This window comes from Zootermopsis nevadensis, unplaced genomic scaffold (assembly GCF_977971745.1).
Source record: "Zootermopsis nevadensis isolate Lab colony 2312 unplaced genomic scaffold, Znev_1.0 Znev_ptg000003l, whole genome shotgun sequence".
In the NCBI taxonomy this organism is placed as follows: Eukaryota; Metazoa; Arthropoda; class Insecta; order Blattodea; family Termopsidae; genus Zootermopsis; species Zootermopsis nevadensis.
Genome location: NW_028259135.1, coordinates 16,083,847 through 16,098,799, shown reverse-complemented (window position 1 = coordinate 16,098,799; position 14,953 = coordinate 16,083,847). Strand labels below are relative to the sequence as shown.

The 14,953-nt window shown below is 40.4% G+C and overlaps 1 protein-coding gene across 6 annotated transcripts in view; it reads right to left on the bottom strand.

The window, feature by feature from the left end:
- The window catches only part of PRL-1 (protein-tyrosine phosphatase 4A family member PRL-1), a 46,365-nt gene that overhangs the window by 18,242 nt on the left and 13,170 nt on the right, over positions 1–14,953 (bottom strand). Inside the window, exon 1 of one of the 6 annotated variants that reach the window (XM_022060023.2) lies at positions 9,276–9,305. The exons of 4 other annotated variants lie outside the window; for them this stretch is intronic. The gene's annotated coding sequence lies outside the window, so the exon portion shown is untranslated. Of the gene's footprint in view, positions 1–1,836; positions 2,018–9,275; positions 9,306–14,953 lie in introns of those variants that run through there. One more of the 6 variants, XM_022060020.2, reaches the window with a different exon arrangement.

Genomic DNA, 14,953 nt, shown 5'->3' with positions numbered 1-14,953 from the left:
CTAGTATATGCATGATTACCATAATCATCATATTTGAGTAATTTAGAAGGAAGGAAGGAAGAAAGGAAGACCGACAGTTTATCCTTACACGAACTCCACGGTATAAAGCAGTGATATTCAAACATTTTTGTTCGCGTACCCCCAGATATAATTTCTCTTTCAACTTTGTACCCCCAAAGTTGTTGGTGTATAATTCAAGTTATACATAGTATATAATCTACATCTAAAATAAATTAAATAAATTACATTACTGATTATTCAGTGTTTATCATAAAATAATATATGTTTTAAATTTCACGTACCCCCGTGAGTACGCGTACCACAGGTTGAATACCACTGGTATAAAGAATTTCCCGTATTCCACATTTACTCAACTGATGAAGAGTTGAGACGGTGACAAAGACCAATAGAACAAGTGTACGTTTTACCCAGAAATTAATTTTGTGTTGCAGAACCCGGAGATTCGTCACCGCGATCAAAACCAGCGCCATCCTGAACCACTTCTAAAAACCTGTAACTACAAGGCACCTACGTAGATCCAAAACAACCAAACACCAAGATGACAATTTTCCTTCGGCATTAGACTTATTCAGCAGACCACTGTCTTTTGGTAAGTTGCGCCGTGAAGTCTATTAAGACATTTACCGACGTTTCAGAGGTGCTCACAGCCTCCATCATTCAAGCAATAACATTTTATAAAAAAAATTACGTTGTGTTATGGAGAAATGTTAATCATCGTAATCACAAAGTCCTCCACTGGACATGCTTTATCTTTCCCGTTTACATCTTCAAGACATGTTAAGCTACTTTATGGAGTATCTTAACATTACATTCTCGCACATGCTTACGTTTAAACTAACTCCATTACGTAAGGCAGCAACGAAAAGTTGATCAAGAAACTCGGTGCCATTTTTTAAACCGAGATTTAAAGTCGTTACCAAAGATCACCAGTTCAATACGTTGAGCAACTTGCAATCTATTTTAATATTTATAATTTGATGTTTTCACAGCGGCGATTATGAAGATTTCTGTCTTCTGGGTTGTTGCGCCGTGTAGTCTGGTCGATGTTTACCAACGTTTCAGAGGTCATACTGCCTCCGTCATCAGGGCGATGAATCTACCATACTACACAGCGCAACAACCCAGAAGACGGAATTCTTCTATTTTAATATTGCCTTCACATCAACGTCTTGTTCTAGTTCTAACCATCCCTTCATTGCATGGTACAAGACCTTCCTTGAGAATTTAACAATTATTCAGTTGATCAAGATACTGTTAGGTTGGTTAGCCACTGGACTCCAACCACCGAACCACACAATTATACAGGAAATTCCTTCAACAAAATCTCACTATTATTAAACGATATGGATCACATAAAATCGCAATGTGATCCTATGCTGAATAGTTCAGATAAACCCACTTCACTCTTCATAAATATTTTAAGATCAATTTTAATATAATCCACCATCTAACCAACACTTGGGTATAATAAAGAAACTCCACAGTCCAAATTATCTCGTAATACACATGCGACTGTCGATGTTGGTCTTCCGTGTTCAACCCTGAAGACTGAAGCAGTGTGTTTCTCCAAACAAGGCATACAACCTAAGAGACCAAAATCCACACCTTCACAGCCGTGAGAACCTCAAATCTCAACACTCAATTAACACAAAAGCTCGCCAGTTCCAGATCACTTCACCTTTTATCAGTTCGATTACACTTGAACATCGACACAAATATTCATGTTTCTATAAATCAAAGACAACTTTCAAATATGTACACAAACTTCTTGTAACCACATATATTATTATAACAACTTAACAGCAAACAATATACCTGTTGATCGTCTGACCAATGATTATCTCTAAGGCAGTCAAATGTGATGGAGAAAAGTCGTCCGATCACAATGAAAACTCTGTACTTCGAAGTGCAGAACTGTTCGGTTTCCGAAATACAACTCGAAGCGAACATGACATGCCAACCCTAGATATGCGATCCATCTACACTCCAAACGAACTGGAGCTAAACTTAGTCGTAGCAAAACTCTAGCGTGTACCAGATATAGTGGAGAACATTCCTCTCCTCATCCGACCCCCTCCCCATTCCACAGTCTGTACTCCCACTCATTTTCCAACGTCATCGCAAATTCACATGCGCGAACATTCCACGATACCAACAGAAGAGACGATAATTTCCAAACACAAACTTACTACCTACTACAGATACCGTTCACGTCACATAACGATTAGGCTTTGTCAGCATAAAGTGAATTTTATAATGCTACAAAATGTAAAATCCTTCTACAACAAATTGTTCTTTTGTACTTAAAAACTATGGACGAAGCCCAAAGGAACAATTCCACATATTATAACGCATCATCTTCAGATAACTCGCCTTCAGACTTCAACCAAGCAAATTCTTGTTTACGCCAATTTTATGGAAAAGACTGGAAGCTGTACTTACAAAACACCTTTGAAACATATGTTATTAGTCTATTATAAAATATTAGTGGCTCAATTCTGCATCTTATCAGTTCACATGACGCATTCCTGTCGAGATACTCTTAACTAAACACGAAACCGATCTACGTTGCTGATTTCAAGAAACAAATACAATTCCGTCACACTATCATCCTACGCTGTTTTCACCAAAAGTCTGAGACAGCGTCAAAACTAAGGAATGTCTACGTACAGTGAAAATTCACTTCCAGCCGCATTCACGTTGGCCAACCTGGTTTTTACGTCATTGATTCTCACAGTATGACGTAATTGCTACGTCACTGATAAGTTATGACGTAACATCTCCTCCTCCACAACTTTGTCGTGCGGGAACAAGATCGATGTCGTAAAGAAGGCGCCGATTCTGGTATTTGTAAAAAAAAAAAAAAAAAAGGCATACGACGGGCCACGCACAAAATAACACGCAAGCGACTGACTTGTATGTGAACGTTCTTACTTCCCCTCCGCAAAAAAAAAAACTATGATACAGTCAATGATTTCATGAGATTCCTAGTAAGTACAGATACCACGTGTGGGTAAGACTGATAATTCCTTTTATCAGTCCACTTCACGACCCACAAATCCGGGGGAAAAAACCGATCTAAAAAGAGTGATTCACTGTAAGATTTCACGTTCACACGGCGACGAGTATGAGCATGACCGCCTCATGGGATTCTGCGCCGTGTATTCTCAGCGGTGCTTGCTTACCGCCTCCATCATCAGGCCGACGACGACTCGGGCCAACGCGGCGCAACATCCCAGACGGCACTCATATTCAGCGATATCCTGTGTTAGTACAAGCTTGAACTTAAATATTTATTTCTTCAAATTAGAAATTAAAGATTGGTTTTAAACAAAATCCCTTTAGTAAAAACAGTTTTCGACAAGTATAATTTTAGTAACGGCAAGTAAGCCGTGAACACCACTTTCATCGCCTGAGGATTAAGAATCACGTGTCAATTGGAGAAAAATCCGAGTCGAGAACTAAGGTAAAACTGTGGTTTCTGAAAGCCCCCCCAACATTGAAGATGTATGCTGTAGTAGTGGTATAGTAGCTCCTCCCATTAGCAACTACGGCACCAGATGAAGGCGACTGGGTGGACCCAAAGGCAGTCTGGAAGTGGTGTAGAGAGGAAAAATCTTTGCAACTGCTGGGAATCGATCCCCGGTTGTACAGCACATAGAAAAGCCTACTATACTGGGCAATCCTTATTGGACAACCCTGATTCACACCTACTGACAGGAAATGCCTTAACTTACTCCAAGGTCGAGTGTGCATATGACACAGGGACTGCAGTAATTTACATCTATTAAAATAATTAGTGTTCTGCTGTCACGGTAACTCCTTCGAACACAATTAACTCACTTTAACAGAGAAATACTGGACCAACAACAAATACATCTGAAAATCCGCGTATAAGCTAACTTGATTAAGGGTACTTTCTATTACTGTATTTTACTGTTAGTAGTAACAAAGGCGGCAGAACTAATGAGAACAACAGTAAAAGAAACTCGATGGCAATAGTAAGAGAAATTAATGGCGTAACAATAATTTCGTTTAGTGTGTTTATTAGTCGTCAAATTTAGCGAGTGAGCTATGAACGGGCGTAAAAAACGTTAAGTGGTACAAGGCGATACGTATGGATAAAACTGATAACAAAAGGGGGGAGACAGGCTGTAAAAATGGAAGACTACTTTATACAATTAATGTTTACAGTGTATAAATAAATTACGGGCATTTATTTTAGAGTAACAAACTTCATCTGAAAGGACTTCCGAAAAAAAATGTTTTTCGTTTCCTTAAAATCACGATTCATATCCCTTTACTTGGCATCGGTGAATCCGAAAACTTCATCGTTAAATAGTACTAGGATGTTAAACACGGGGGGGGGGGGGGGGGGTCAGGTTCTTGACTGAGCGACTAACACTTTCTCAAGGGCTTCATGAGGTTAAGATCCTGAGAGTCCTTAATAACCAAAGCAGTAGAATCACTTCCAAATAAATTACCAGACAATACACCAAGTTGGTCACAATCTAGAACCTTTAAAATATTTCACTAAAAATAGTGAAAGTAATTTCGAATTTTTCAGTGTTATTAGCTTGGCAAAAACAGACTTGGATCAGCATAAATGACCACCAAAGCCAATGATGGGTTCAAAATCGGGTACAAGATACCTCACTATCGCTTGAGAATCTGTCAGTCGACGAGCTTGCAAGTAAAAATTTAATTACGGTCCAAAATTTACATGATGCAACGTCGTTTTGTATTAAATGTCTAGAAAAATTAATCATAGTGACAGAATTTGAGTCCCGCGATCTGTAAGACGTTCTTTAATCCAAGAAGCCATACGATGCATAACAAACATAATCAAAAAACAATATGGCCTTTGCGCTGCATACTGATTACCCGTGCAAACAACGGAGTTTATATAGCATGTGGTGTTTGTAACATTCCTACTACAGCTTTGTGTCTGTAATAAAGGACACCTACCCATCAGCACACTACGACATCTGTGAGAAATCTTCTGGACGTTGAGCGACACTGTTTTGACGGCTTAACCGACACCCTCCACAATGAGAGCATGAATAACTTCTTGGGCAACAGATGATATATACTATGAATGGTCTGTCATCATTCTGATGAATTTTCAAACATCCGAACTGATTTAGCCAATATATTTACAGAAGTAGTAACCACGATGTCTCAACAGTGCAGGATGCTAAATCACAAACATAACAATCTGTTGAAGGCCGTAACTTGAGACCGAGGGTATGATAACGCACGCCTCGTGCGGCGTTCATTTACAGGTACGGACAAATGACTGACAAGAAAAACTCGAAAAAGAAACTAATAAAACCTGCTTCAGTGCTGCTTCCTCGAAGATGACCTGAAAAAGCGCGGATCTCCTATTTTGATTTCTTATATCCTCCACATGGCCAGCTCCCTCGAGATTTACTTCCTTACTCCGCGTGAATACCCACAGTCCTTGAAGGACCTCGGCCTCCTGACGCGTGTGAGGTTTCTTAATCTGTTTATGCATTTCGTCGGACTCCTTGAACGACGGATCAGACCTTCCCACGGCCTCTACCTACACAGCACATCACATCGCAGAGGGACGCGGAAACACATCAAAGTGTCGATCCCACAATATCGTGTTCCAGTGATCAAGGACCACGCCCCAGATCGAGCGGCCACTGTGACCGACTATTTCTGTCTCTCACTTCTATCGTGTGCGCTATAGTATCATCCAGATATAACTATGCCAGCAAGATGTGTTCAGTTGGTCTACAGAACGAAGTTTAAATTCATTTTGCGTACATTTAAATATTCATACCCGCAAAAGAAGTGACCCTGTGGAGGAATACTGAAACATGAATGAGTTGTAACAAGTCTTATCTTTTACCGAGGAGGTAAAAACGCTCTTAGGTTGTCTGGCTGACGATACGAACACGGATTTTCTCCTGAGGGGAAAACAGAGTCTAGATGAGTTCTGCGAATAAATACGTCATTTACGAAAGGCTTAGAGGTGTTCGACGCATTGTACAACTTTTGAGTGGGGAGAACGGGGGCCATCTTCTGGGTATTATTAAAACCACAACGTTTCGAAAGTAAAACCAACATCCGAAATGTTGTAGCTTAGTTTCTGTTCGTAAGATACCCCGTTCTTAATTATACGAAATTCAGTCAGACAAGAATTTGTTGTTACGCCGGGAGACAGGTTCACACAAACACACTATATTTTAATTGGAATTCTATTCCATCAAAAATCCCAGCATGTCGCTTCTACTTTGTCGGGACAGATGATGGAAGACCTTAACCCTGGCTGTTACTCTGTTTTGTGCCTGGACGGTTCGGGAGTTCGAATCGTAGATCACAGACGGGCTCCTTCAAAGGTAAAAAGTAGTTGTCTCTACACTTAATTAAGCACAGCACCACATATTTTTAGCCTCGGAACTTGTTAGAGGTGAATTTAGCTTCGAGTCCCGGCCATTTTAACCCCTGGAATGAGCCTCCGGGCGGTCTGGACGCGGCGACGGACAGACATGTTTGCCGTTGCAGGAAATCGAATCCCGGAAGTCCATCCCCTGCCTAGTCACCCTACGGACTACCGCTGCTTATAAATATGGCCGGGATAATTAAATTGCGACTCCAAAACGAATAAAGACCATTTAAAAAAGATAATCGATATTTGCCTGTTACGTCGTTGCTAACTTTGATTATCAAAAACAAGTTTCTTGCGTATTTCCTGTTTATTGTCTATCCTAAGCGAAATTTTACACAATTGCGCAAGTATTTTTGATTATTTCACAAGCATATATACGAAACTAAAAAAATATCAATCTATCTCCTCTTTCAACCACGTTAATATAAAGTATCTTCATATTTAAATTCACTATTATCGCTCTATTTTATTGTTCAACTTATAAATATTCCTGATGTAATACGAGCAACATACTACGTGAAATTTTTTTACACAATTTTCCTTTCGAGCCATAAGTGTGTATGACGTGATGACAGAGCAGCAGCGGGGATTTTTGTCTTACGACATGCCAACGTCAGATGCAAAGCCCTTACTCGCTTCAAAGAACATTTATGTCGCCCAGGCGACATCCAACGCCCTCTAAAAGGTCCTATTACAGAGTAATAGACAACTGAAATCAACAGTGAACTACGTTTATCATTTCACACTGGTACGAAAGAAAGTTTCAGTAATTACGTCTCTCTTGTGGTATAACAAGCGTATCTACTTGACCGTTAACGTCCGCGATAAACGTTTTAGGTCACGCCACGCTGAAAACATTTCAGTTCTGGATAGCAGTTCAAGTCCAGAGGCAAATGCGTTTTCAATTACTAGTAGAGTCGTTACAAATTTCCTAGAATTGTGACGTCGCCTACACTTCAAGTTGTTTGCCGATTACGAAAAAAAAAAAAAAAGCTTTCCATTGAGAAATCAGTACTTGGAAATTACGTCCCTAGAAGTCAATTTTCATCTTCGGTAATAAGAATAAGTCAGGCGAGACGGGGTAACTAGAAGAGAAGAGGGTGCGGGAACACGTCTCCTTTATCAGTGATAAAAATGTCCTTCAGGCGTGAAATTCGTGACAAAAAGAAAGTATTCAAAACGCCAACTACCGTTACATCCCATTACTTTCACATTGATATCGATGTTAATTCGGCGAATTCAGACTTTCACTAAACATGTCAACTGATAAATTTTGGAAGGGAGAAACGATCGAATTAAATTCTCGAATGTCGGTCCACCTCTAGCTCCACTTGATTCATGCAATTACGATTAATTTAAAAAAAAATTAACATTAAGACTCGTATTAGTGAAACAGCTTGTGAGGATGACAATGACGCGCTTTGGAGTAGAACTGGTTCAGGATCGAAACTCAGAAGGGAAAACCTAAATGTTTGGGATCCCCTGGCTGAGCTAGCCTCAGTCCTGATGGAACAAAATTCAGCTTTCGAGACGTAGTTTTATAATTTTGATTCAAACGCCGGACAAAAACATTACAGAACAAGCCGACAGTCATTCAACCAGTCAAGAAATTTCTTCTGCGAAACTCGGAGGTTCATTACAGTCTTCATAAAATCCAGCCACTAGTGTCTATCCTGAACAAAATTTATCCTGTTCTCACTACTTAAATATCCACTTCGGCGCTCTGATCATCCGTTTTGGTTATCCGACCAAAACTCCGTGCGCATTTGTCATTTCTCCCAGGCGTGGTACAGGGTTTGTACGGACTCTTTCAATAAATGCAAATGTCGACTGTTGCAACTGAGTATGGCAGTTTAAAATAACCACTGACCTCATTTCTAATCAGAATCAATTTAAATTCATGATCATACCAGCACCAACGTCCAATTATAAAGATGTAGGGAGATTTGTCAATGCGTAGTATAACATACATGGTTCATAGCATCTGTATGAAAGATGTTACTCAACGAGATAGAATAAGATCAACACTTTAACAGAGTCAGAAAAAATAAACACGAAAATGCATATTCGGACGCATTTATAAAACACTGCATATTTAGGATATGCTCAACAAAAAATAGCCCCTCCTCCACAGGTAAGAATGTTTGACGTATTCTACTTTATGTTGATCCGTACACTTTCTGATTACGTAATTACATTCCAGTGTAACACATTTCTCACTTTCTTTGAAATACAACACAGAGAACAGAACACGAATGCTCCGCCAAACGCAACTTGTTTCATGGTCTGATTGGGGGGGGGGGGGGTGTTTAGAAAGAGACAAATAAGACACGCGAAGAAAGAAGAAACAGGAAAAGATCAAGACATGGTAGCTAATGAATGCCAGAAAATGGCTACTGTAAAAACAAGGGCATGGCAGGTGGAGTAAATACCACGGCAGTGAAGATGCCGACATCGCTCTTCTGGGTTGTGACGCCTTGGGGACTCGTGGGGAACATACCAAAGTTTCGGAGAAACATACTTGTCCTATACCTGAATCCACAAGGCGTCACTACTCAGAACTTACATCGATAAGGCAAAGTTAAATTTGTCCCTGCTCCTTCAATTATGCACCACGCTTTACACACGTATTGGGAGAGTCGGCTCAGCTCCAATCATTTTTAATCTCGACACTAGATGCAGGTGAGTGGGTCCCAGAGCATATCTGGATAACGTCCCATAAACGTCTGCACCATCATCGTTACACTGAACAAATTAACGAAGTATTAACATTTCAGGGACGTGTTCTAAACTGCACTCTTTCGGTATACGCATCTGGAAAGAGGGTACTCACCACAAGAACAACTACCACCAGAATTCCACTGCCTAGGGCCATACACTTACCTGAAACAAAAGATAATTCGTCACATATTGTGTTTTCATCGGATATCGGTCTAACATTTTCTCAGTTCACGTCCTTACAGGATTCTGATTTCCCCCCCCCACCCCACCCCCCGTGAATCGAGCTGGATTCGACTCGGCCCCACCCCGTTGTGACGTCATGGCTTTGGGGTCGGTGGTCCGTTCACTGCCTGCAGGTACGAAGATATGAGCGCGGTAGCACAATTCGCGTGACGTCATATTCAATAAAAACTGAAATCTTATTTTCATATTTTCAATCCTAGATAAAACAGTTCCACAAATATTACAATACTTAAAAAATACTGTTTTCATTCAACACTCGTAAAATTATGACAAAAATATACAATTCTGATGTGATTATCGTTGGTTCTATTATGTATTTATGAATCGATGTTTAATTTAATTCAAGCGATCATCAACGTCAATTTTTAAAGCACTAATTACTTCCAGAAACTAGTATATTTTAAATACAAAGCGACCTGTGATGTGATTTTATTTTCCTACATTCCTCTTCCAATCAGACAACACTAACCAAACATTCGCCACCGTGACGTCATTATAAGTCTTCAGAATGTGGTCATTTATTCCCCTTAAAAGGACCTGCATGGTAGCAAACACTCAACGAGCTCAATCTGCGCTGAATTTATTAAGCAACATTATATTACGATTTTATCCAGCACTTTGACATCGAGATACTTAGTTGCCTCCAAAAGGAACACAGTGTTTCATCCGAACCTCGTGGTATACGACCAATACTGCAAAGAGGTTCCATAAAAGACTCGGAAGTCACTGACTAGCTGAGCAAGTCTTCACTTCTCAAGAACTCTGCCCCATGGAATTAATAGTTCAATGAAAATCCCGTATCATGTATAAACAAATCCGTTTAATCAGCGTAAAGTTATCAAAATCAAATTCGATGAGGAATTAGGGCGGGGAAAAAGGTGCTGCCGACAAAATTTGTTCGGAAAAGACACAACCAAGGAACATCTTGGCCGAATTCGAACCGGGTGCCTCCCTGAATAAGTCTACAAGACTGCTCGGTAACGGAACCGTTCTAGACACGCGTAAAGAGAAAATTCAGACGTCCTTGTCACGGTCTGTACTCGAACCTGTCACATTACGTGTTTTTATTACGTACTTCAAGCAGGCCTATAATTATTTGGTGCATATGAAGAAGACACAAAAGTAATTTGTATTGGCTTATCCCTTCCTTCCGAGAACGAAGAAATTTACTTTGAAATAATCTACCCCAAGTTATGTTAGGCGGACTTCTCGTCTGTTCCGTTCCGTTTCCTGTTTAAGGTTATCGATCCGGCTGGGTTCTTGGCCCTGTTTCTTGCTTCCCTGCTAGCAATCGCGTACGTGTCGGCTGTTCCTTCTCGTGACGAAACAAGGAAGAGTCCCCTATCCCTTGAAGATATGATCGCTTGCTGTAAGCAGAAATTCACAAGCGTAAACCACGCCATAATGCTTCGTGATTAATCTCTTTATTATGCATTTCCTACGAACAAATAAGTTCACAGAACGAAACGTCGTATTCGGGAGATACCGCGATAAATTCTTGGTCCAGAGACAAACAATCTTCACTGAGGATTATCGTTGTTTTCCTACGTTCATACACAAAACGCGAGCTTCGAAATTATGGGTGTCGGTGCGTTCGGAGCCACGGCATTTTAAACTGCGTGAACTACGCGTGCACTTGCAGCAAACACGGATGAGCAAACCTCACGCCAAGGAAACCTAACACGGATCTTGACAAGAAATCTTAAATGGCCCGGTGATTCAACTAGCGTTATTTTCCACCCATGAAATCGGAAAGTTAATGTGAGAACGACCGTAGAAAGGAGCTGTCTCGTACTCCCCCACAAACAGGAAGGTCAATGCCCTCAGCACGGGTTACACTGGGGCAGCTAGCGAACTACAAGGGACATGCACACGGGTCTCTACAAACAATCAATTAAAAGCTTGTATTTGCAAACGTGCAATATTGTAACCTTGGGGCGCACTTCCGGTCGGCCGCCATTACCAAATAAACCTCCTGAGGTAGGACTTGTTTTAACGTACCGTCTGCTACAGCGTTTTTCACCGGGGGGTTCGCGAACTGAGTATAAGGGGACAGCGAGTTAAGTATAAATTCTATTTTTTCGTTATAATGCTGTAAGTTTTACGCTTCTTCTCGTCACATTCTTTTACTTCCACTATGAATTAAAACACTGAAAACAGTGGGATTTGAAGTTTTCACGGCGGTGAGTCTGAAGATGGCTGTTCTCTGGGTTGCAGCGCCGTGTAGTGTGGTAGAAGTTAACCGACGTTTCAGAGTTCCTTGCTGTCTCCATCATCAGTGTTCATCAGGAACAGCAGTCTGGACGCTGCCATTTGCAGATAAACGGGCCGATATGATGGAACTAACACATGCATTCTGAACTTACCCCAACAAAATACCCAAAACATTCTATATTAGTTTAAACGCTTCTATGACGAAGAAACGTACTCGGCCCATTCTAAAATAAATCACAACTGAGTGCCCACCAGATTTCAAGTTCAGAGTTATTTTTGGATGCAACTAGGAAAACAAAGTTGTAGGCAGATAACATGTAAACAAACAAGACATCAGATCAAGAATAAAACGACCATCAGCCAAGTCGCAGCCATGGCAACACCACGTAATTAGGGGCCCGTTTGTCATTTTGGCGAGACAAGGTGATGCGCACAATTGCGCTTTCAACGGCAGAAAGCTCGGTGGTGGCCATCAGATCTACGAGCTCCAAGGACTTTAAAATACGGCACACAAGTAGTTTCGAAGGATTCCTAGCGAATCGCAAAGGAGTCTGTCACGTTCTACACGAACCGAGTTGTAACATGACAAGCCAATTACATACACCACACGATATTCTGCTTTGTACGTCTGCGCCTGCTCTATCCATTTACACTAAAAGAGGACAGACAATTCTGCGCATTGTTTTGTATGTAGTATGGTTTTTCCCCACTGAGGGTGCCTGAATATCTGAACCTAAGAGGAGGGGAAAACAGGATACTGGAGAAACCCGCGTAATGAGGAGCGTCACAATTTGTACTCTTCGCCAAATATTAGTATGACAATGACAATAAATTATTCCAAAATAATTCTTACCGTAAAACTTCAAGGAAAGAGACCACTAGGAAGACCTAGATAATATAAATATCGATTTTAAACAGGTTCTGGATTGCGTCCCGTTGAAGGGGTGGGGCCGGTAACTGACCATCCAATGCTATAAACGGTATTAAATCTTTCAACAGCTGAGCGACTATCAGCTACTCACGAAAAACTTTTGCTCAACAGAAATAGGCGTCACCAGACTTTCCGTTCACAGAATCTCAAGGGTTGTTCAGTGAGTCATATATGTTGAATTACTACGAAGAAAAATCCAGGGTAATTAATTACACAAAGACACGCCTTTTTAAACAACAACTCAACAATTAAAATTTAATGGTAAAATACAGTTTGAAGCGAAACGTCCATCTAAATAATATTTAAAAATCAAGTTCCCACCTCAAAACACAACGCGTCTCCACCAAAAATATTTATTTGGTTAATGATGAACGCTGTTTATTCTGATAATCATATAAAACCCCATAAATAAACTAAGGCTGCAGTTACCGATTATTAAAAGTTAACAAAGTGTTAAAACTGTATAATGTTAAACTTAACGCATTACAAGCAGACCCTCTGCGAGCCGGTAAGCGCGTAATTTGTCGTTAGAATGTGCACGCTTTTTTTTTGGGGGGGGGGGGGTTCCAAAATTACGAGTGATTTCCATTTACTGAAGGATATTTAAGACACATTAAAGAATGTTGCAGGATTCCAAAACCTGTCAGAAAGGGCCATAATCAGGTTTACTGGAAAATAAGAAAGGTAGCTTGGCCGTCGCAATTATTTATTTGGTGTTCTGTCTGAGGACAGGTCCATATGAACAGGATCCTTCCATCCTTTTCTCGGACTGGGACCTGTTCATATACGTTCTTGGCAGATGATCCAGAAGTGGTTTGCCATTGCCTTCTTCTGTGTGTGAATGGAGTAATTGTTGGGATGCCACGGAGGAAAACTCCGTGTTGCCTAGACCACGGCCTTGCCCAACACAAGTTATAAATTCGGGCACCGCCGGGAATCGAACCCGAGACCCCAGGATTACATAGCAAAGAAACTAAAGGAACTGTACCCGGCAAACCTATAAAGTATGTATATGACGAGAAGGAAATGACTAGCCACTTTTTCCAACACTTCTGAATCACAACTCATTTGAGGTTATATCGTGAAGAGCTGAAATTTCTGCAACACATTTCATAATTCTGAGCGTTTATCTCCTTCGTCTTACGCTGATTTGATTGGTACTTGCGTACGAATAGTGATGAAACAAAAAACTAAAAAGATAAGAGGAATCATAAAAGAAGCTATGAACACTTACGGCGCCACATTTTAAATAACTGTCTATATAAATAAGTTACTCGTCACTAACTGGAATCTTCAAAACTACAAACAGTTACAATGAGATCATTTCATATTATTAACAACATTCCGGTAGTGGAAAGCATTCAAACGGAAATTGTGTACGAAGGTCGCTAACTTGTACAAACGGTGAATAAGCTATTAATGTTAATCTCCGCATGGAGCAAAGGTTCTCCCGGAAATGCCACAAAAAGGGTGCATTCACCCTCAGACTTAGGACTACCCTCCCTGGACATTTTCAGCCAGAGAAAAATAAATAGTCTTACTTATCACTCTGCGGTCGAACCACTACAGAGGATGAATCATCGAGGGCGTTCAAAGTTCCTCGGACATTCGTTGTTTGGAAATATTAAAGCATTTCAAAATGTGCAAATTTAGACCAAACTAACTAATGTAACTCGAGTGCCCCCCTCCAAAATAACTTTGTACCAACTCACGAATTTACATTAAATTCGGTATCAAAATTACGCCACTTTCAATTTCTATCAGTCAACATGGCAAGCCTGCGAATTTTGATATGGAAACAAAACTAGTCCCGTTTACTTTATTTGGGATCGTAGCATTTTTAACTCAATAAACCTTCGAGTTATACGCCAACTTTAATTTTCTTTTTGCGTGGGACCACACAAATTATAAATCAATTTTCCCTTTCATGCAATCAACTAAAAAAGAACTTAGATTGGGGTTTGTTAAATTCATCTGCAACCACGTAAAATGTGTGCAGATGTTTCACTATAAACACTAACATGTCCGGGGCGCGAAATTTTGAGCTCATATCTGACAACTTTAAGGCAGCAAGAATCGACATTACTGGAAATCACCACAAAAGTAAACAGTAAAATTATCCCTGTGTTACGCCGTGTAGGCGTGGATGGCTTCATTCTTAACCTTGTAGCTACAATAAGCCGAATTTAGATCACAGAGCTCTGAAATGATTGGTTTCTTTATTATTTTCTAAGAAAGCTTGCTTTTACTGAGTTAACAAACTCAGGTTTCAAGCTCAGGCGTCAAGTCTGAATGCGTGTGCTGAAAATCACGCCAACTTATAAATAAATTAACTATTTCTCAAGAGGGAAAAACAGTTGGTTGATATTTGGTCTGTCTCCCTAGAATTCTTTGTTCTAGGT